Genomic DNA, 22,994 nt, shown 5'->3' on the forward strand with positions numbered 1-22,994 from the left:
ATCTCCAAATTAGCCTTTTAATATCTTGTTTTTACAAAGTTATTTTCATATTCTTTTCCCCTCCCATGAAACTGTGGGCTCCTTGAGAGTAGAGACTTTTCCCTTCCCTTCTTCCCTCCCTCCCTTCTTTCCAAGAACAGTATCAAATCAATATTAGCATTCCAAGTAATATGTTAACCAACTGCCCTTCATCTCCAGTTGCCATTTCCTCTGACTTCAGTATCTAAAACAATACTTCCTGGCCATTATTCCTCTATATTTATTGTCTCTCTCTATTAGAATATAAGGTACTTGAGGGCAGAAACTGTCTTGATGCTTATATTTATAGCATCAATACTTTGCATAATGCCTAACACATATAAAGCATTTAATAAATAATGTTTATTTCATTTCATTCATTCAAATGAGATCATGTATATAAAAATCTTGGTCATCTGTTGTTAGTAACCTAGATTTATCACAAGTTCTCTGTATCCCTGTTTTCTTATTTCTAAAATGGGGATTATAATATTTTTTTACTTCGTTCATAGTGTAGCTGTGAAAAATACTTTGGAATATTTGTAGCAACTCTTCTAATAGTACTCCAAAATTGAAACTAAGGGAATACTTTCCTTCCCTAGGGAGATGGCTAAACAAATTATGATATATGAAAGTAGTATAATATATTGACTTATGAGAACTGATGAACTAGATAATTCTAGAAGAAACTGGGAAGATCTTTATAAACTGATATAAAGTCAGCAGAACTAGAACAATTTGTACAACAGCATTGTAGGCAAAAAGATCTTTGGAAGATTTTAGAATTCTGATCAATATAGTAATAGACCTTAAGTCTAGAAGGCTGAAAACGAAATGCTTTGCTCCATATCAAAGAGGTAGGGGAGAAGGGAATGTGCATTCATTAAGTGCCTACTATTTACCAAACATTGGGCTAAGCACTTCACAAATATTATTTCATTTTATTTCTATAATAACATTATGATATAGGTGTTTGTATCCCTTTTTTTGCAGATAAGGAGAATGAGGCAGATGAAGATTAAATCACTTGTCCAAATTACACAGTTGGGAACTATTTGAGCACAAATTTGAACAACAGTCTTCCTAATCCCAGTCAGGTCTAGGATTCTATCTACTAGACCATCTATCTACCTTGATGAATTGAAAAGGCAGACACAGATACATTTTCCGGCATGGCCAAGGACAGACTTTTTGGTTTGTTTGTTTTTCTGGATAATACATGTTTAGGATGAGGGCTTTTTGTTTTGTTCAATATGGGGTGAGGGTAATGCATGTAAAAATAATTTAAAAAAAGAAATACAAATAAATAAATAATATATGCATGCTTATATATATGAATTTACATATACACAGCTAAGTGGCACAGAGGAAAGAGTAATGGGCCTGGAGTTAGAAAGACCTGAGTTCAAATCTGATCTCAGATACTAGTCACTTAGCCTTGCTTGCCTCAGTTTCCTCACCCTGTAATAATAAGTACCTACCTCACCTATTTCAAATGAGAAGACACATAAAATGCTTTGCGAACCTTAAAGTACTATATAAATGCTAATCATTATTATCATCATTACTACACATATTAAAGTGAATGTACATATACATGTAACATGCACACACAAACATGCACAACATGGTTATATGTACATACATACTGTTATTGTATACACATGTAGATATATACATATATATGTATGTGTGTATACATATATACACACACATACATATAACAGTAGCTAAGTGGTATAGTGACTCCTAGGTTTGGAATCAGAAAGACTAGAGTTCAAATTTTGCTTCTAATACTTACTATCTGCATGACCCTGGGCAAGTTCACTTAGCTTATATATGCATATAAATATACATGTGTGTACATATATTGCATATATAACACTTTAAGTATTAAATACCACATTATATATAGTACTTCAACATTTTAAAAGATTTCACTTAATCTTCAGAACTATCCTATAAGGTATATACACACACACACACACACACACACACACACACACACACACATACATATACAATCTAGTATATATGAGGTATAAGTGCGTATATATATATAATGTATATATAAAGTACACACATTTATATATACAAACATATTTGTCATTGACCCATTTCAGTCATGATACTTCAGTTATAATACATTCCCTCTATATATTATATATATTGTATATATAAAACATATATTACCACCTTATAAGAAATGATGAATATGAAGACTATAGAGAAACATGGAAAGTCTTAAGAACTGATACAAAGGATGCAGAAATTAGGCAATTTATATAGTCACTATACCAATGTATACAGCAACATGCTCATATGCATGTATGAGTATATACACATATATCTATAGATAAACCTGCAAATACATTGTATATATATTTTATGTATAACACTTTAAGCATATATTAAATAATATATATTATCCACTGAACTTTAATGTTAAAATATTAATTTACTTAATCTTAAAAACTACCCCATGATGAAGGAGCTAAGGTTATCATCATTGTTTAGTCATTTCAGTCATGTCTAACGCTTGGTGACCCCATTTGGGGTTTTCTTGGCAAAAGTACTGTAGTGTTTATCATTTCCTTCTTCAGTTCATTTTATAGAAGATACTGAGGCAAAAAGAGTGAAATTGCTTGCCCAGGATCATACTGCAAGTTAGTGTCCGAGGTCAGACTTAAGCTTAAGAAAATGGCTAAGCCCAATTAGCATTCTGTCCATTGTGCTACCTAGTTCCACTTTACAAAGAGAAGCCTCTGAGGTTCCTAGAAGTTAAGTGACCTAGACATGGCCACTCAATCAAACTACAGAGGCTGGCTTCACACCCAGATTTTCCTGACTTTGTATCCAGCACTGAAGTCACTGTAGCAGGTTGACCTTCATTGAAGTAACTAGATCACACTGTCTCCTAAAGGGAGAAGGAGAAGTTAATGGGTACAAAGTCTCAGAAGGCAGAATAGAAGAGACTTGGGAGATAAGGAGATTTCTGTCTCTCTGTAGCTCCTTATTAGAAAATGTTACTCTAAAGTTCTTACTCCTTTTTCTACCTGCTCATTTTTCTATCTACCCCTAGGCTAAATCTACTTTAAGTAATTCACCCCACCCTAATATTATTTGTACATCTACCATAACTGGTATTAAAAGATGCTTAGTAGATGTCTTCATATTCCTTAACATCCCCAGAACTGATGGAAGCTGCTAATAAAAATTACCACTGGGTAGCTATAATCATAGCTCCATCTACCTTCCACTCAAAGTACTTTGGTGCAATGCAGAAGAAAGAAGCACGTACACAATGCATTCCCATTTGCATCAAGTCTGCATGTCTTTGCAGTGTCCTGCATGTCTCCCTTACTGCTGTTGTCCCAAAACCTGTCCTTTGGAGCACAAATCCATCCCCATTCTATTTGCCCCTGAAACCTGTGCCTCTCTGGAAATCTTTAATAGTATAAGACTGGTAAAAAAGAAAAACGGGGGGTGGGGGGGGGAAGATGCTTTGACAGATGGCAGGGGGGATGAAAAGAAGCAAACTGGTTGGAAGGAGAATAGAGAAGGGCAAAGGAAGAGAGATCATTCTTTTACTCTGGCTTCATTTCAATGGTGCTGACTGCATTTTAGAGCTTGGGGCTGAGGTACCTTTAGTACCCTAGTACTCTAGTAGATAATGGTTGGGTATACTCCCTCCAAAACATAGGGGAGGGGGGAAAAAGAATAAGCTGTTATATAGCACCAACCACATACAGAACAGTGCTAAATGATTTACAAGTATCTCAATTGATTCTTACAGCAAGCCTAGGAAGCAGATGCTCATTTTACAAGGGAGAAAATTGAGGCAAACAGGGTTAAATGACTTGAATTTGAACTCATATCTTCCTAACTTCAAAATCAGGACTCTATACAGCTGCCTCAAGAGATAAAAACCTATTCATGCCATCCCCTTTCTATTTAACTCTGACCCATGACTGTGAATCTGACATGGAATTGGTGAGCCTAAAGTGCTAGGGAGAGGAAGAGGTTTCCATCATTTTCTTGGAATTGTGTTGTTGCTTGGCATGTAGCTTGTCATACATACTACTACATTTCCTACCCTCATCTGTTTTTTGTTTGTTTGTTTAGGTTTTTGCAAGGCAAATGGGGTTAAGTGGCTTGCCCAAGGCCACACAGCTAGGTAATTATTAAGTGTCTGAGACCGGATTTGAACCCAGGTACTCCTGACTCCAAGGCCAGTGCTTTATCCACTACACCACCTAGCTACCCCTACCCTCATCAGTTTTGATGTCTTACAACTCATCTAGGCCCACGAGGGACCTTCCAGATGCCTCTGGGAGATGTTCAACTTCAATTCTTTGGAAACCATGATATTCTGAGTCTCTTTACTTCTCAAATAAATAATTGAAATTGTTGAAAAATAGTGGGATTAATCCTACAGATATTCTTTCAAAACCATTCCTTCATCACCATCTGCCTTCATCACTAAACACTATGAACAAATGTATATTGAATAATTTACACAACAATAAATTAACATTTTACATAGCACTTACAATGTCCCAAGTCCCATGCCAAACACTTTACAATGATTATCTTATTTGATCCTCACAACCCTGGGAGAGGTGTTATTATTATTTCCATTTTATAAATGAGGGAACTGAAGCAGGCAAGTTAAGTGACTTGTCCAGAGTCCCACAACTAGCAAGTATGTGAAATCACATTTGAACTCAGGTCTTCCCGCTACCAGCATCAATGCTCTACTTGCCCTATGGTTTCCCTGTGATGTTTTTCAAAGTTTTGATTATAATAGCTATCATTTACATAGCTAGTTAAGGTATGTAAAATATATTGCAAATATCTTATCTTAGCTTCACAACCACCTCAATATCATAAAACCCTTGTCTTCAGGAATCTGGCAGGGAAGTAATCTGAACAGAAAGATATAAAATTAACAAAAGTTTCCATAGACAACACAGATTGTTCTAAAACTCGTATTTCTTATAGGATCATAGAAAAGGACTTGATAAGACCTTGGGAATTATCTAATACAATTCTCTTTACAGGTAAAGAAACTGAGGAATATAGAGAGAGTAAGTGACCTGTTCAGGGTCACACTGTTCATTAGTGTCTAAGGTAGGAAATGAACCCAGGTTTTCCTGACTTCAACCATACCTCCACAGATACATATTCCCATAGTATATAGTTGAGTTCAGTTGGATGGAATAGAGCTGTTTCCAGAAGTAATAAGATAAAGGACTTATGAAGGAAGTTGTTATCTGCATCCAGAAGAAGAACTGATAATTAGAAATATGCATTGAATGATTTTATTATATAATATGCATACACATTTGTGTCTAATTGTATCTAACTTGGGGGGGGAGAAAAAAAAGAAAAAAGTTATATAACTATTATATATTTAAAAGTATTAGCCAGGATAATAATAGAGTTATAATAAATTGTAGATTTTCAACTTCCTGTCTTTTTTCCACTATGTTATTGTAATGCTTATTTTATTTCATAAATTAAAAATAAAATGAATAAAATTTTTGAAAGATTAAAGGGGCAATAAAAATAGCTACTTAGCAATTATATAACACTTTAAAACTTGCTAAGGACATTACAAATATTATCTCATTTTATTCCCACAACAATCCTGGGAGATAGGTGCTATAGGTATGGCTATTACATAGCTGAGAAAAGTGAAGCCAACTTGCCCAGGGTCACACAGTCAATGTCTGCAAAGAATTTGAACTCATATCTTCCTAATTTCAGGTCCTGCTCTCTATCTACTGCTTTCCCTAGCAGCCATTAGCTTAAGTATAAATTTTGGTCATCTAAACACATTTTTGCAAAATGATTTTCTTTTTTTTTAGTACCAATTCACTACCCTCAAAAAATTAATAATAACATTAATATCGATCTTGAAGGTTTGCAAGCACTTTACATGTGTTAATTTAGTTGATTAAAATTTCTTTGCTGTGGGCTTGAGATCTGTCCTTTAATTCTTGGGCTCTCTAGAGTGTCTGTTACCATGGAGTGTATGACTTGGCTTTGGTACCTGACAGGCTGACCTCTGAATACTGAAGGAAGGTGGTGGCAGACAAGGTCAGAGAGTTCAAGGGAAGCAGACAGAGGCTTAGCACCATCCAAATAAGGCAAGAAAGAACACTGAAGTCAGAGAGCCTCTAAGGAGTCTTAGATAGTGCTCCTCACAATCAGCTCTCACTAGCTTGATTGCTATTGATAAAGATAATTGCAATAGCTAACATTTATATGACACCTATCCTCTGCCAGGTGCTTTGATAATTATTATCAATTATTATCTCATTTAATCCTTACAACAGCCCTGGGATATAAAGGTTATTCTCATTCCCAATTTACTGTTGAGGAACCCAAGATGAAGAGACAGTTGTCCCAAAGTCACACAATTAGTTGGTATATTTGAGACTGGATTTGAACTCAGTTCTTCCTGATTCCTGATTCCAGGCCTGACATACTATTCATTATCCCCTATTATCCACAACAGAATGAACATTTGCTCTGGAACTTGGGTTTGAAGCCAAACTACATGACCTCCGAAGTGTCTTCTGTTGTTTTGTCATTTTCAGTTATGTCTAACTCTTCAAAATCCAATTTTGGATTTTCTTAACAAAGATACTGGATTGGTTTAGCATTTCTTTTTCCAATTCATTTTACATCTGAGAAAATTGAGACGAACAGGGTTAAGTGACTAGCCCAAAGGTTACCCAATAAGTACCTTGAGGTCAGATTTGAACTCATGAAGATGAGTCTTCATGACTCAAGGTCAGATGCTCTATTGAACTTAAAATCTCATGTGATTATAGTAATCTGCCCTAACCTTAGACAACTGGGAAAACAGTATAAGATTATCATGATGGAACATTATCAATAGAAGGATGACAACTGTTCATCTCATTCTTTGTATTCACTTATTGGAGGTAATAAAAAATTGTACTTTAAAGTTTTCAAGACTTTTTCTCTGAAACAATTCTATGAGATAGGCAGACAGATTAATCACTCCCATTTTCTGGATAAGGAAACAGAAACTTATGAGAGGTGAAGTCATTTGCCAGTCACACACAGTTATTAAAGATTAGAAGGCAAAATTTTCAGCTCTGCTTTCTCCTTATTCCTAGTTGGGTTTAGCACTTTGGAGTTTACCAAACACTGACTTTATAATACCTTGGAGTTCAGCAGGACAGGATTGTTCTCTCAGTCTCCGCTTCTTTATCTGTCTCTGTCTATCTGTCTCTCTCCTATGCCACCTAGCTGATTTAGAAGGGATAAATAAATTGAAGATGTATAGGAGATGAGCATTACAGGCAGCACGTTAATAAAAGATGAGCCTGGGCTTCAGGACAATCTGGCCTTATGTCCTTCCTCTGGCCTTTATTGGCTATGATACCCTGAACAATACATATAATCTTTCAGTGTCCTTAGCTTCAAGATTGGGAATTGCAGGCAAGTTGCTGGATCAGTTTCCATGAAGGCAAGGACAGTGGCTTGGTGAATAGAACCCTGAGTTTAGAATCAGGAGACTCATCTTCATTAGTTTAAATCCAACCTTAGACTGGGAATGACTCTGGGCAAGTCACTTAACCCTTTTTGCCTCAGTTTCCTCATCTATAAAATGAATTAAAGAAATGAAAAGACACTCCAGTATTTTTGCCAAGAAAATTCCAAATAGGGTCATGCAAAGTTGAACTGAAATCAACTGAACAACAATAACAAAAATCAATGAAGGAAGCTTCCTTATTTCCAAAGTGAGGAAAACACAGCTGCCACTGTAACCACAACTGAGGCTCAGAGGTTAAGACAATAAAACTTTAAAAAATGAATACTGGAACCATGAAGCATCTATAATGAGGAAGGGAGAAGAAAAGGCAGTCATGGATATCATTTGATATCCAAACAAGAACTGAATGTACACTGGAGTCTGGACCTAGTAGTATACTGGGAGATGTGAGATCAGGTTTTCACCTCCGACTCTGATGTTGATGTGACCTTCAATCAGTCATTCCTGCTTTCTGGGCCTTTATTTTCCTTCTATAGGTTCTGAATCTACAGTCCATAAACTTAAAAATTTTTTTTGAAACTGAATTTCATTGTAATTGGTTTCCTTTTTAATCCTACATATTTTATTTGTGAGAAAACATTATTCTGAAAACAGAATTTCAGAGGGGGTCAAAGACACAAAAAAGGCTAATAATTCCTAGAGGAAAGGCTGTTTTAGCTACTGTGGGGATTGTGGTCTATGATATTCATCATAGTCCCTACCCTCAAGAAGATTTACAGAATAACTGCAGAGAGAAAACCAATCATATAATTAGAGAACAAAAAGCAACAGACTGCAGACCCCAAAATTAAAAGATCAAGAATTGGGAAAGGAAGACATCAATATGAGCTGAGGTCTCTAGTCAGGGTTCCTAAACTGAACCTTATAATATGATGAATAATAATAACTCATATTTTTCTGTCACTTTTTAAGGACTCCAAGTAGTTTTCCTCACAGTAATTCTCTAAAGAACATTTTATATTCAGTAGGGGAAAACCTTATTTCTCTACTGGGAAATGGGGCTAGACTAAATGACCTCTGAAGGCCCTCACAATTCTAAGAATCTGTGATTCTATTATAATCGTTTGATAGATGAGGAAAGGGGTGCTTTGCCCAATGACACACAATGAATAAATGGCACAATTGAGAATAGGCAAAAAGGAGGAAGGACATTCTAGGTCAGGGAGAGAGCACCAAGTAGAATAAAAGCATGAATTGTAAATGCACCAGTGAGAATGCTGCCTAGCTCAACCAAGTCAGGGAAGTAATATAAAGTGTGACCAGATTTTAGAGAGCTCTGAATGTTAAGCAAAGAAATCTGAAGTTAATATTAGGCAATGATGTTACTCTTCTTTATCATTTCTACTTCTAGGCTTCCCCACATTCCTGAAGGACTTCAAACTCAAATATCATCTTTTGCAAAAGCAAAAAGTACCAGGTAGGTGATGGTAGAGTGTTAGACTTGAAGTCAGGAAGATCTGAGTTCAAATTTCTGAGTTCAAATTCTACTTCAGACAGTTTAACTCTGTGACCTTAGGAAATTCATTTAACCTCTATAATATGTAAAATGGAATTACTTTTCACAAAGTTGCTGTGGGGTTGAAATGAAAGAGCATATATATGACTCTTTACAAATCTTAAAGCACTATAATCTTATTATTTCTGAATTCCCCTCCCCTAATGCCTTCCCAATGAGTCTACCTACCACCAACTGTGTAGATACCTTATATTTTACTAGTTATTTATTTGTTATCTCCCCATTTAGAATGTACATTTCTTCAGGGCAGGGGCGATTTTTTGCCTTTCTTGTATTCCCATCATTTAACACCTTGCCTGGAAAACGGTAAGCAGCTAATAAATGCTTTTTTTTTTTACTGGTTGATTTAAAAACTAATTCTGTATCTTGGCAATAAAACCTTGAGCTTTGCTTTCATGCTACCCACATTCATTAAGAACAAAGCAGATTTTTCAAGCCCAGCCCTTTTTCCTTCTGCTTTTTAGTAAAGCAACCTTGATTGTTTTCTGCTTGCTTTCTACCCTCAAGCTTTCCCTAGCCCTTGCCTGTGCCCCAGGACTACCTTGGAACCTGGTCTCCCTCTCTCCTTGTTAGGTTCCTCTAAAAGCATCCCTCTGGGAGCCTTATCCTAGATGCTGCACTGGGGTGTTATCTCTTCATTCCTCTCCATTAACTGCCTCAATCTAAGAGGCCTCCCATAGCAATGTCATAGATGTCATGCTTCTCTTGGCATTCAACTTGACCACAGGAGCCATAGGGTAAACATAGACCTTGTCCCTTTGCCAGATTAGTAGAATTCAAACCTGGGAGTTAGGAATGGTGGGCTGTAACATGACTGTCTCTACACATGCTGTTGTCAGGGCAACAGAATGTGGGCTCAGAGTGGGGCTCCCTCACACCTACTTCTGTCCTGTTGCCCTAGCAACAACACTGAGAAAGCTGGGCTTGGCTTAACCGAGGCTCCAGTATCCAAGGTTACTCTTTGTCCAGAATTCTTCAGAGTACTGATGCAGACTACTATTAATTCTATGAATCCACACGAATGGGTTTTAATCACATGTATGCATTTATAAATATGCCATATCTAAGTGATGGGACATATTCAATGAGGTGAAATATTGCTATTTACATTGAATTGGTTAGATGGAATATCCACCTTTTAATGGGATGGGCTATAGACAGCTTCAACTAAATCAAAGCACTGATTGGTTAAATGTTCAGAGTAAACATTTACCCCTTAGAAATTTATATTTACACAAACTATGCCTGGGACAAATTTAGGTTGGGACAGGATACTGTCTGAAGGTGATGATGACAGAGATCCTGGAGAATTTGGGAGGAGGGGAAGGAAGCAGAGCAGGGTAAAGGAGTCTTGTTTACTATCTGATAACTTATTTTAATTAGTCTTTCTTGTTGGCTAATATCTAAAGCCAATTATTTCTATGTTTCTGAAGAACTGCAAGTGCTGTCAGAACCAAGTTCTCCCTGAGGCAAGGCTTTAGGCACTGTACTTACAGTTCATGGTGGTGAATGCTATATCTTTTTCTTCCTTCCTTCCTTCCTTCCTTATTTTCTTCTTCCCTCCCTTCTTTCCCTCCTTCATCGCTTCTTCTTTTCCTCCTTCTTGTGCTCCCTCCTTCCCTTCCTTCCTCCTTTCCTTCCTTTCTGCCTTCCATCTTTCCTTCCCTTGTTCCTTCCATCCATCCTCCCTTCCTTTTTTCCTTCCTTTTAATTCTAGGCCATTAAGCCATCCTTTAAAAAACAAGTGATTATTTCAATTCTTTCATGAAAACAAAAACAAGGATCAGCAAATTAAATGGTAAGAAATGAATTGTTTTTCTTCAATACTGCTATCAGAAGCAGGGGAAAATTTAAGAGAGACTAGTGTTTTTTTTTAAAGTGATGAGTTTTCTGTAGTCACTCAAAATATCTCTTGATTTTTATATTGGGAAAATATTGAGGCTGGCATTTAAAATATGAAAAAAAATCATGATATGTTATTTGTGTATAGCAGGGGTCAAATCACAAAGTTAATGAGAAGCTGGCTCCGTGCTGAAGAACCTTGCACTTTGAAGTCAAAAAGAGATTCCCTAGTGGTCCTTTATCCATGTGTGAGTGTCAAGAGGTGGCTGTTGTTAAAGACTACTGAACTACTTAATAATTACCTAGCCATGTGGCCTTAGGCAAGCCACTTAACCCTATTGCCTTGCAAAATCTAAAAAAATAACCAAAAACCCCAAAACAAAAATAAAGACTACTGAACCAGAAAGAACTGCCCACTCAGGAGACTTGAAAAGGAGAGGCACCTGCTGATCTAGCCCTCTTCCTAGAACATGTTGGATGGTGCACTATATCTGGGACTTTCCATGAGGGGAGATGGGAAATTTCTTCTTCTCCCCAGCAGCAATTGTTTCTATATATGGAAGTAAGAACATGTGCTGCCTAGATGAGCCTTGGCCTAGACCTTGGGTCCCTGGTTGTCTTTTCTTTCTTTGTATTTTCCCTCCCTGAGTGTAGGTGATGCAAAGATATGTATTTTCATTCTTGGAGACATTAGAAGTTTAATAGGTCAGGATCTTCTGGGTCCTTAGGTACCCCAGTCAGTGCTGATTGCACTGCAGCAAACTTCCACTGAAACATTACTTAAGAAAGAAGAGGGAGGATGCACCCAACAGGTGGACATACCCAAGTCCAACAGATAGATGCCACCAAGTTCTAGCCAAGGCTTGTTGGACAACATGAATTTTGAGAAAAATTGCTTAAACAGTATAGAACCTTGGTAAAGATGAAATGACTTTTCAGTAATCCATTCACTATTTCATATTTTAAGTATAACTTTTCTGGGAGAATACAATAGGAGTCAGGTGCTATTTCATGCTAAAAGATTTTGTTTGTGCAAGTTTATGAGTCTTTTGTGTTTTAAACCTTTCTGTTACATATGGAGAAATAAATAGTTGAATTATATCTAGATCAGATGTATTGAGCAACTTCAAATAGTCCCTTTTTTGAATAGATATGAACCAGCTCTAATCTTTAGGTGATTTTTTTTCCTCAGTGTTTTGGTGTGAAGGCCTAAAGAGTTAATGAAAGAGAAAACCATCTTGTATTTAAGACCCCAAAAATGTAGAAGGCAAATGCTATAGCCCTCCAGGGTCCAGATGCTAGGCTACTGTTCCATATGTACCGATACCAATTTTCAGATACTTTGTAGATAAACAGGATCCAAATAACAGACCTTTTTAGATTTTCTTTCCAGGAGATTAAGGAGTAGGATTGTAGATTACTAAATAAATATGCAAGTCATTCAAATTTATTGATTTGAAATACCTAATCAAGAACCTAAACACTTAGGCAAAATATTTTGCTTAACCAGTTCTACCTTAAAAGGGAAAACTGACAGTACACACATACTTGAAGTTGTATGTGTGGTCTTTTTTTAGTACATTGGTGGTAACTTTTTTTTCCAATAAACTGATAAATTATTATTTTCATCTCTATTTGATTAATCAGCATTCAGATATACAAGCTCCACTAGAGCTATATAACTCTTTATGGACTTTACAATGAATAAAAACAGAAAGAGTAATGACAGAACATTTTCAGTCCAGTTTTTATTTTGCTTGTAAATTTGCATTAAAACCTGAAGGTAAGCATTAGAAGCCAAGAGTATTTCTAATTCTATTCAACTCTCAGAAAGATCCATGAATCACTACTAGTATCAATGGCCTTCAAGATGCCTCTGTTATATCAGGAATGATATGCAGGGTAATTTGAAGGAAAATGCTGAAAGGTCAAATAAATGTTTTATAACTCTGGAGAAAAATAGAAATATTTATGTATGTACATATGTATGCTTATACACACACACACACACACACACACATATATAAAGTTGTATTTTAATTTTTAATTATTTGAACTCTTAATTTTATACTATGGTTATTCTCAGGGGTCATAACAAAAATCCTCCTTTATAGTAGTTCTGTTGCTGTGTTACAATGTTCTCCTAGCTCTGTTCACTTCACTTTGTATCAGTTTATAAATCTTACCTTGTTTTTTTTCTGAAAGCACCCTTTAATTTATTGTTTGTTATTGTACAATAGTATTTCATCACAATCATGGACCACAACTTTTTCAGTCTTTCACTAATTGGCGGCATCCCCTCAGTCTCCAATTATTTGCTATAATAAAAAAGAGCTGCTGCAAATATATTTTGTACATATAGATCATTTCCCCATTTCTTTGATCTTTTGGGGATATAGATCTAGTAGCAATATATGATTTTTGTCCTTAGTTTTCAAAGAAGGCTATGACATCAGGGAGGTGAGGCCATAACATGCGCATTTCAATTTGAGTGAGGGAGGACTGTACCAAATCATCAGCCTTACTTTCTCCTCCAGAGCCATCTGGGTCCAGTGGCCAGATATGAATCAGGGTGACTGGGCAATGTAAGGTAATTATGGTTAGGTGATTTTTCCAAGGTCACACAGCTATTAAGGGTCTGAGGCTGGATTTGAACTCAGATATTCTGACTTCAGGACTGGTGCATTACCCACTTCATCATCTAGCTGCCAAAGTATGTAGGTCAAAGGTTTATAATCTTTTGGGCAAAGTTCTAAATTGTTCTCTAGAATGGTATACTAGTTAAGACTGACTCTCTCTCTCTCTCTCTCTCTCTCTCTCTCTCTCTCTCTCTCTCTAACATCCAGAAGTATGCTAGTCCTGTTCTGTTTACCCATTGCTCAGGTATCAAGAACTGCATATAAAGAAGGACTACCTTCCCTCTCTCTTTTAAGTACTATGACCCCAAGAGATGGGGTTCATGCTTAGGTCAACCAGTTTATTTTCCTTTTCAATTTTAGATGCAGGCTGTGGAGTTCCCATACTTAGACTTGAGCCACAATGACTTTGGAGGCAGGATTCCAAGTTGGACATTGGTGATAGCCTGGTAGGGAAGCCCTAAGAAACCAAGGCACCTAACACTTGAGCTCTAACAGGGCTTTGAGTTTGATGAGACTCAAAACTGCCTGGTACTAGTTAAGAAATAGAGTAGTGGATCAGTAGATTAGGAGAGGTTTTTTAAAAGAAACTGCAGTAAATGTCTACAGCAACCTACTACTTGACAAACCCAAAGACATCAGCTTCTGGGATAAGAACTCACTATTTGAGAAAAATTGTTGGGAAAACTGGAAAATAGTATGGAAAAAACTAGGCATAGAGCCACATCTCACACTCTATACCAAAATAAGGTCAAAATGAGTACAGCATTTAGACATAGAGATTTAGACATTTAGACATGGATAAATTAATGGACCAAAAAATACTCTATCTATCTGATATATGGAAAAGGGATAAATTTATGACCAAGCAAGAATTAGAGAACTTTATAAACTGCAAAATGAATGATTTTGACTATATTAAATTAAAAAGGGTTTGCACTAATAAAATCAATGCTGCCAAAATTAGAAGGAAAGCAGAAAGCTGAGAAACAACCTTCACAATCAGGAGTTCTGATAAAATTCTCATTTCTAAAATATATAGAGAATTGCATCAAATTAATAAGATCACAAGTCATTCCCCAATTGATAAATGGTCAAAGCATATATCGGACAGTTTTCAAATGAAGAAAGTAAATTAGATATCATCTCACACCTATTAGCCAAGATGAGAAAAAGGGAAGATGATCAATGTTGGAGAGGTTATGGGAAGGTTGGGACATTGATGCATTGCTGATGGAGCTGTGAACAAATCCAACCTTTCTGGAGAGCAATATGGAACTCTGCCCAAAGAGCAATAAAATAGTTCATACCCTTTGACCCAGCAATTCCAATTCTAGGTCTATATCCAGAAGAAATTATAAAAAATGGGAAAAGTCCTACATGTTCCAAAATATTCATGGCAGCTCTTTTTGTGGTGGCAAAGAATTGGAAATTGAGGGGATGCCCATCAATTGGGGAATGGCTAAATGAGTTATGGTACATGAATATTATAGAATACTATTGTTCTATAAGGAACAATAAATGGTTGGATTCTAGAGAAGCATGGAATGACTTACAGGAGGTTATGCTGAGCAAAGGGAGTAGAACCAAGAGAACAATGTACACATTAATAACAACACCGTGAGACAAACAACCTTGATGGAAGCAGCTCCTCTTAGCAGTCCAGAAAGCTAGGACAAATGCTTTTGACCAGTTATGGACTATATTATCCCCATCCAGAGGAAGAAAAATAAAACAAAACAAAACACATAGAAAAAAAGCAAGATAAGCTAATATAATAAAAATGACAATTCTACCAAAACTGAACTACCTGTTTAGTGCCATACCAATCAAAATTCCAAAAAATTACTTTGAGTTAGAAAAAGTTGCAAGTAAATTCATATGGAGAAATAAAAAGTCAAGAATTTCCAGGGATTTAATGAAAAAAAAGTACAAAAGAAGGGGGCTTAGCCCTACCCAATCTAAAATTATATTATAAAGCATCAGTCATTAAAACTGTGTGGTATTGGCTAAGAAATAGAATGGTGGAACAGTGGAATAGACTAGGGGCCACAGCAGGAAACGATTATAGTAATCTGATGTTTGATAAACCCAAAGAGTCCAGCTATTGGGATAAAACTCTCTCTTTGATAAAAACTGCTGGGAAAATTGGAAGTTAGTATGGAAGAAACTTAGATTAGACTAATACCTCACACCCTAAACCAAGATGAGATCCAAATGGATACAGGATTTAGACATAAAAAACAATACTATAAGCAAATTAGAAGATCAAGGACTAGTTTACCTGTCAGATCTATGGAAAGGGGAGCAGTTTATGACTAAGGAAGAGATGCAGAACATCACTAAAAACAAACTAGATGATTTCAATTACATTAAGTTAAAAAGCTTTTGCACAGATAAAACTACTGTAACTAAGATCAAAACAAATGTAGTAAACTGGGAAACAATCTTTACAACTAATGTTTCTGACAAAGGACTCATTTCTAAAATATACAGAGAACTGTATTGACAAATGGTGAAAGGATATGCAAAGGCAATTTACAGATGAGGAGATAAAAAGCAATCCATAGTCATATGAAAAATTGCTCTAAATCATTACTTATTAGAGAAATGCAAATTAAAGCTTCTCTGAGGTACCACCTCACACCTCTCAGACTGGCCAATATGACCAGAAAGGATAATGATCATTGTTGGAAGGGTTGTGGGAAATCTGGGACACTATTACATTGTTGGTGGAGCTGTGAACTCATCCAACCTTTCCGGAGAGAAATTTGGAATTATTCCCAAAGGGCAACAAAAATGTGCATACCCTTTGATCCAGCAATACCACTACTTCAGGGTCTATATCCTGAAGAGATGATGAAAAAGGGTAAAAACATCACTTGTCACAAGCATTGGACAATACATCACCATTATGGCATAAAAGAAGTTCAAAAAACAGTTTCTGGGTAATTGCTAATTGTATTAATTATCACTGGCAGATAATTAACAGGGTTATTTGATTTTTCTCTCTGAAATCAAAAACAGACCATGACATCTTTTTGATATTTCTGGAAGAAAGGGTGTTTTGTGGGGGATAGGGGGAGGGAAGTAAGATTAGGGGAAAAATTGTAAAACTCAAAATAAATAAAATCTTGATAATTCAAAAAAAAACTCAACCCTTCAGAATCTGATGAACTCTTTATAAAAAATTATCTCTTATATATCTTGTTCCTTTAATCCTAATTCCTCATGCCAAAAATTACTAATTTGTAAACATGTTTAACAAAATATGTATGTAAAATGCTAACCTGACTGTTCCCTGATGAGGTGAGGGGGGGTGGGAAGGGAGGGTGGAGGGAAATTTTGTAAATTGGAAATATGCATGTGCATTTGGTTGAAAATAAATAAAATAAGAATTTGATGAGATGGTGTCCTATGGGAACTGAGTTAAACCATGAACCTAATCCCTCTTTGCTTCACCAGTGACTGAAATTGTACAAAGGAGGAAATTATGGCCCCACTTTTATTGGGGGGGTATTATATATTGGGCTATAATGTGAAATAAATACTTCTTTGTGAAAGTTTATCTAATTAGTTCAATGAAACTTGGCTACAGGTGAGTCCTAAAACTGGGGGGCCATACATAATTAGTGAAAGTTTGATCCAATGGCAATGAGATTACACACTCCCCAAACACCTTAAGCATCATAAAACCCAGGAGTAGGGGAGAAATGTGACATACCTGGCCTTCAGGCCAAGGTAGAGACTGTTACATGGAAAATAGGGAGAAGCCTATTGGTATGAAAATACCATAATTTGTATAAAGGAGGTGGATAAGGAAATGTGACCAATTTGATGTGATCCTCAATAAACCAGTAAGATGATGGAGGGTGGGCTATTGTTTGGAAGCTATTGTAAATAGGCTGTCATTTCCCCCCTGGAATTTTAGCATTCTGGTAAAAGTTGGCATGAGAAATGTAATGATCAAGGGCTGAGAGATGGTTAAACAAAGAATGACATATAGATATATAATGCTCCATCAAAGAATGGTGAAAATAAAGAATCCCAAGAAATTTGTTTTCCACTGGTGATTTATTTGATTGTGAACATGATGAGAGAAATAATTATTATATGACTAATTTTTAGGGAGGTCGAAGGCTTTTTCCCCTTCCTTTTCCTCATTCTCTTCTAGGTCAAACTGCCATCAAAAGGACTTCACTGATAATGAGGTTAGATTGGCTTTCTCCTCAATCTTATTAAGATCCCTGCCAAGTGGAGAAACCCATTGTATTCTACTCTAGCTTGAGGGGAGTGTATGTGTATGTATATGTTTATCCTGTGTCTAGATTGCCCAAGGCAATCCAAAGCTATCTGGAGTAAGAGTAACATAAATCAGTCATGTTCCCCAATCCCTCATTCCTAAAACCATCTCTCATTATAATTTTTGTTTTCTCATTACTTGTTATTCATTCAGATTTGATGGTCATCTGTCAGGAACACCCTCTCTTCCAGAGACATCAAGAAGATGTCATGGTTTGTTTTTGATTTCAGAGAAAAAAAAAAAACAAATAACCCTTTGTTAATTATCTGCCAGTAATAATTAATAAAATGAACAATTACCCAGAAACTGTTTTTTAAACTTCTTTTATGTCATAATGAATTAGTTGATGTATTGTCCAATGCTTGTGATCTGAATTTTGATACTCATTTAAAGCTTTTTAAAAAAAATATGGGTGTAGTTTTCATATAACTCTCCCCATATTATCTTGAATGAATTATCCATATTCCCTTAATCTTATTGATTAATTGTGGGAGAACTCATCAAATTAATCAAAGGTTCCTTCTGATTATTTCCTCCCTTACACAGACAATGTTGCTAGAATATTTTCATGTAGGCAACTCTGTCTTTATTGTCCATCTCTCTTTGAGATATTAACCCGACAGTGGCATCTCTTGGTAGTAACCACTTTTCTCATTTGATCAAACACTGAACAGGATTCAGAGTGAGGTAAAACTGTGATTTGATGCTCTCCAAGATCTTTATTATTTGTCAGTGACTTCATCATTGTCTCCAGAAATTCATCTTTTGCGAGATCATATCATTTCACAACACTTCGGTACCCTTGCCTTTTGGAACCCTCTCACTAACTGGAGGTAGGTAGTAGAGAATGAATAATCAAAATGGAATAGATCCACTTTTTAGGGGGGGCAGGGAAGTTACCTCATAATTTTCCAGTTGATTGTAGATTTTATCATGTCCCTGTGTGAAGTATCCTCCTCCTTCCCCCTTCCTGCTACCTTTGCTATTCAGCTTTCTTTGATATGCTGTCTTCCCTATTAGACTATTAGCTCCTTGAGAATAGGGATTTTTCCCCCACTTTCTATATACCTCAGCACTTGGGACAGTGATTTGTGCATAGTAGGCATTTAATTAATGTCGATTGATTGACTGTTAGGAACTGTGTTAAACAAAGGGGACACAAAGACAAAAATGAAATAGTCCCTGCCCTCAAGGGGGGAAACATATAAATATATACAAAAAAAAATCACTCCAGAAATAGAGACTGGATTTAGAGTGTTTCTTCCTATCTATGTTACCTTACATATAGCATTTCATCTTCATGGCTCCTTTAATCTTTTCACTGGGCTATCTGGTCTTTCAACATGAAACCCTCCTTATCAATTTGTTTCTTGACTATTGCCTGGGATAGCTAGGTGGTGAAGTGGGTAGAGCACCAGTCCAAGAGTCAGGAGGATCTGAGTTCAAATCTAGTCTTAGACATTTGACAATTGTTTACTGTATGACTTTGGGTAAGTCACTTAATCCTGATTGTCTCACAACCAGGGCCATTTCCCTCAGTCAAATTCAGTTCATGTGCTTGTCATTTCCCTGATGTCATAGCATTCTGTGAGAACAAAGGACAAACATCACAGACATGGACACAGGACACAGACACAAGACTTTAAAAAGTTCTCATTTGAGAACATTCTGTCCCCTTTATTTTCTCATCTCTCTCTTCTCTCTCACACTCACCTGAGCAAAAAAAAAAATCTACACTTTGTCCTTTGATTTCCCATGACTTTTTGATCCTTTGTAATCTGATTTCCAACACTGCCACTCAATGGAAGTTGTTTTTTCCAAGGTTACCAAGAATGTCTTAATATGCAATGCTTCATTCCTTTCCTGAAACTTCCCTCAGTTCTCAGGGTCTTCTCACTCTGCAATATCTCCTTTGTGCTAACTCCTTCCCCATTGGAGAGTTCTTTTCTAGTGGGTCCATGCCAGCTATGTTTCGTTCCCCTCTTGGTAATGCTGATACTAAGGACTTTGTCATGTCCCTGTCCCTATACCCACTCCTTTCCAACTCCCCTATTGGTGGTGCCTTCCTCCCTCCCATTAGAATGTAAGACCCTTGAGGGTAGACACTGTCTCTTGCTCTTACCTCTAGCTTCAGCATTTGACAAAAAGCTTGGCAAATAGTAAGTACTTGATAAATTAATAAATGCCTGTTGCCTTGCCTGCATTGAGCTCAGCTGTATGTGGTCCCAGTAATAGGATCATAAATTTAGAGCTAGAAGGGGCCTTTAGAGGTCCATTAATCTGATCTCATTTTAATTGATTCTTGTCCTTTGTTATCGAAGATCAAAATGATATCACTATGTTTGAGAAAATTATAGTGTGTCCAACTGTAACTGATCAGACCAATATAAGCTTTGAATGCTAGGCCACAGGTTAGTCACAAATAGTCCATGGGAACACCTGGAGGGGTACTCTCAACTTACTATAACATGTTTCCTTTGAGCTGCTTCAATTCTGCCTTCCTCATAGAGCCCTGCATCCTCACTGATGAGGACTGGATGGTCCTGTGCCAGTGTCTCCCAACTGTACTGCGGGGGCAGGGGGGCCTTGGAACCTGACAGGAGGGATAGAGTTGGCAAAATGAGTTGAGTCAACACAGGGGTAAAGGCAGGAGCAGGTTGACTGACTGTCAGCTGCTTGGATTTATTTTTATAGTCTCAGAATTGTGTATATTTCAAGCAAGCAAGCTAAGATCATTTCCTTGGTTACAAAAGTGTACAATTTTCATCATCAATCATATAATTCATGTGGTTACAAGTTTTAATCATGTGATTACAAGTTTAATTAATAATTATATAGTTAATTGATTTCTTATTCCTACTCAGACCATGATGACCTCAACCTGTTACCTTATTTATTACTACATTGTATGATTATTAATTAATTTAAAGTTATTAATCAAGCAATTCTTTTAATGTAAAGTTTTTCATATTTTTTGTGTAAGTAATGTTTTTCGATATACTTCCTTAACAATCTATAGTGAGGGTCTTTTTTGCTTGTCCACCCATCTGTTAACTCTTACAATAACCAATTTTTCTTTCAGGCCTTGTTGGTAGAAACAACAGTTTCTGTGACTTTTTTATTCTTTCCCATGAAACTAAGGCTTCTGGAGTTCACATATAGGTCACCTGTACTAACTATTTTCTCACCATCTTTTTCATATATTCCTGTGTATGGTAAGGGGGGCAAAACTATTAAATTCCCTGGAATTCTATCTGACCCATCTTGTATCTGTTTTCCCTGTATATATTCTGACATCTCCTTGGAATTCCCAATGTTGGGTTTTCCAGAGATTTCATAATGTTGAAACCTTTTGTATGCCTCAGGGAGAGCCAGTCCTGTTAAATTTGGACAGTTTACAATCTGTTTTATTCAAGGAATTTTTCTGAAATCCTTCCTTTATAGTCATTCCACTATTAGGTGAGTAAATATTGCAATCAATAATAAACCTATAAATATTGGTATGCATGAAATCCATATATATATATGTACATATATATATACATATATACATACATATATATATATATATATATATGAAGGAAATGTTGTTCCATCAGGCAGTGTGACTGCCTTGAGTCTTCTTGCTGCGACTGTGTCAAACAGCTTAAAGACCCTGGCTCCCAACACTGTACAGTCTCTTCAATGAGACCCTCAGGGTGTCTCAGTATCACTTCTTCTGAACCCCTTGTAAGTGCTTGCCCTGTGTGATTCTTTGTAGAATAGTCCTTTTTTGGCAAGCAAAATTCTGGCAACATGTCCAACCCATCATATTTGCACTCTCTATAGTAACACTGCAGTGCTAGACAGTTTAGTTCAAGAAAGGACCTCAGTGTGGTGGATCAGTAGAATAGATTAGGTGCAAAAGAGATAGCAGAAAATGATTATAGTAATCTGCTGTTTGATAAGCCCAAAGAGTCCAGCTATTGGGATGAAAACTCTCTTCAATAAAAACTATTGGGAAAATTGCAAGTTTGTATGGCAGAAACTTGATTAGGCCAACATCTCACACCCTATACCAAGATAAGATCAAAATGGGTACAGAATTTAGGCATAAAAGACAATATCATTAGCAAAGTAGAAGATTAAGGAATAGTTTACCTGTTAGATCTATGGAAAGGGAAGTAGTTTACAACCCAAAAAGAGATGGAGAACATCATTAAAAACAACTAGATACTTTTGATTATGTTAAATTAAAAAGCTTTTGCACAAACAAAACCAATGTAACCAAGATCAAAAGAAATGTAGTAAATTGGGAAACAATTTTCACAACTAGTATTTCTGACAAAGGACTCATTTCTAAAATAAATAGAGAACTGAGTCAAATTTATAAAAAAAAAAAAAAGCTAGCCATTCCCCAATTGACAAAGGGTCAACGGGTACACAAAAATTTACAGATGAGGAAATCAAAGCAATCCATAGTCATATGAAAAATTGCTCTAAGTCATTACTGATTAGAGAAATGCAAATTAAAGCCGCTCTGAGGTACCACCTCACCCCTCTCAGACTGGCTATTGTGACCAAAAAGACAATGATCAATGCTGGAAGGGATGTGGGAAATCTGGGACACTAATGCATTGTTGGTGGAACTGTGAACTCATCCAACTTTTCTGGAGAGCAATGTGGAATTATGACCAAAGGGCAATAAAAATATACATACCCTTTGATCCAGCAATACAACTATTGGGTCTATGCCCTAAAGAGATGATGAAAAAGGGTAAAAACATCACTTGTACAAAAATATTCATAGCAGCCCTGTTTGTGGTAGCAAAGAATTGGAAATTGAGTGAATGTCCATCAATTAGGGAATGAGCAAACTGTGGCATATGTATGTGATGGAACACTGTCCTTCTATTAGAAACCAGGAGGGAAGGGAATTCAGAGAAGCCTGGAAGGATTTGCATGAACTAATGCTGAGTGAGATGAGCAGAACCAGAACATTGTACACCCTCACAGCAACAAGGGGTTGATGATCAATCTTGATGGATGTGCTCATTTCATCCATGCAGGCACAATTTTGGGGTATCTGTGATGGAGAATACC

The 22,994-nt window shown here is 36.5% G+C and overlaps 1 long non-coding RNA gene across 7 annotated transcripts in view; it reads left to right on the top strand.

The window, feature by feature from the left end:
* The window catches only part of LOC141497866 (uncharacterized), a 114,170-nt gene that overhangs the window by 39,745 nt on the left and 51,431 nt on the right, over positions 1-22,994 (top strand). For 5 of the 7 annotated variants that reach the window (XR_012471470.1, XR_012471467.1, XR_012471473.1 and 2 more), the window contains 2 exons: positions 1,012-1,212; positions 8,967-9,032. This is a non-coding gene — a long non-coding RNA (uncharacterized LOC141497866). Of the gene's footprint in view, positions 1-1,011; positions 1,213-5,081; positions 5,152-8,966; positions 9,033-22,994 lie in introns of all 7 variants that reach the window. The other 2 variants (XR_012471469.1, XR_012471472.1) reach the window with 1 other exon arrangement.

This window comes from Macrotis lagotis, chromosome X (assembly GCF_037893015.1).
Source record: "Macrotis lagotis isolate mMagLag1 chromosome X, bilby.v1.9.chrom.fasta, whole genome shotgun sequence".
NCBI classification, from domain to species: domain Eukaryota; kingdom Metazoa; phylum Chordata; class Mammalia; order Peramelemorphia; family Peramelidae; genus Macrotis; species Macrotis lagotis.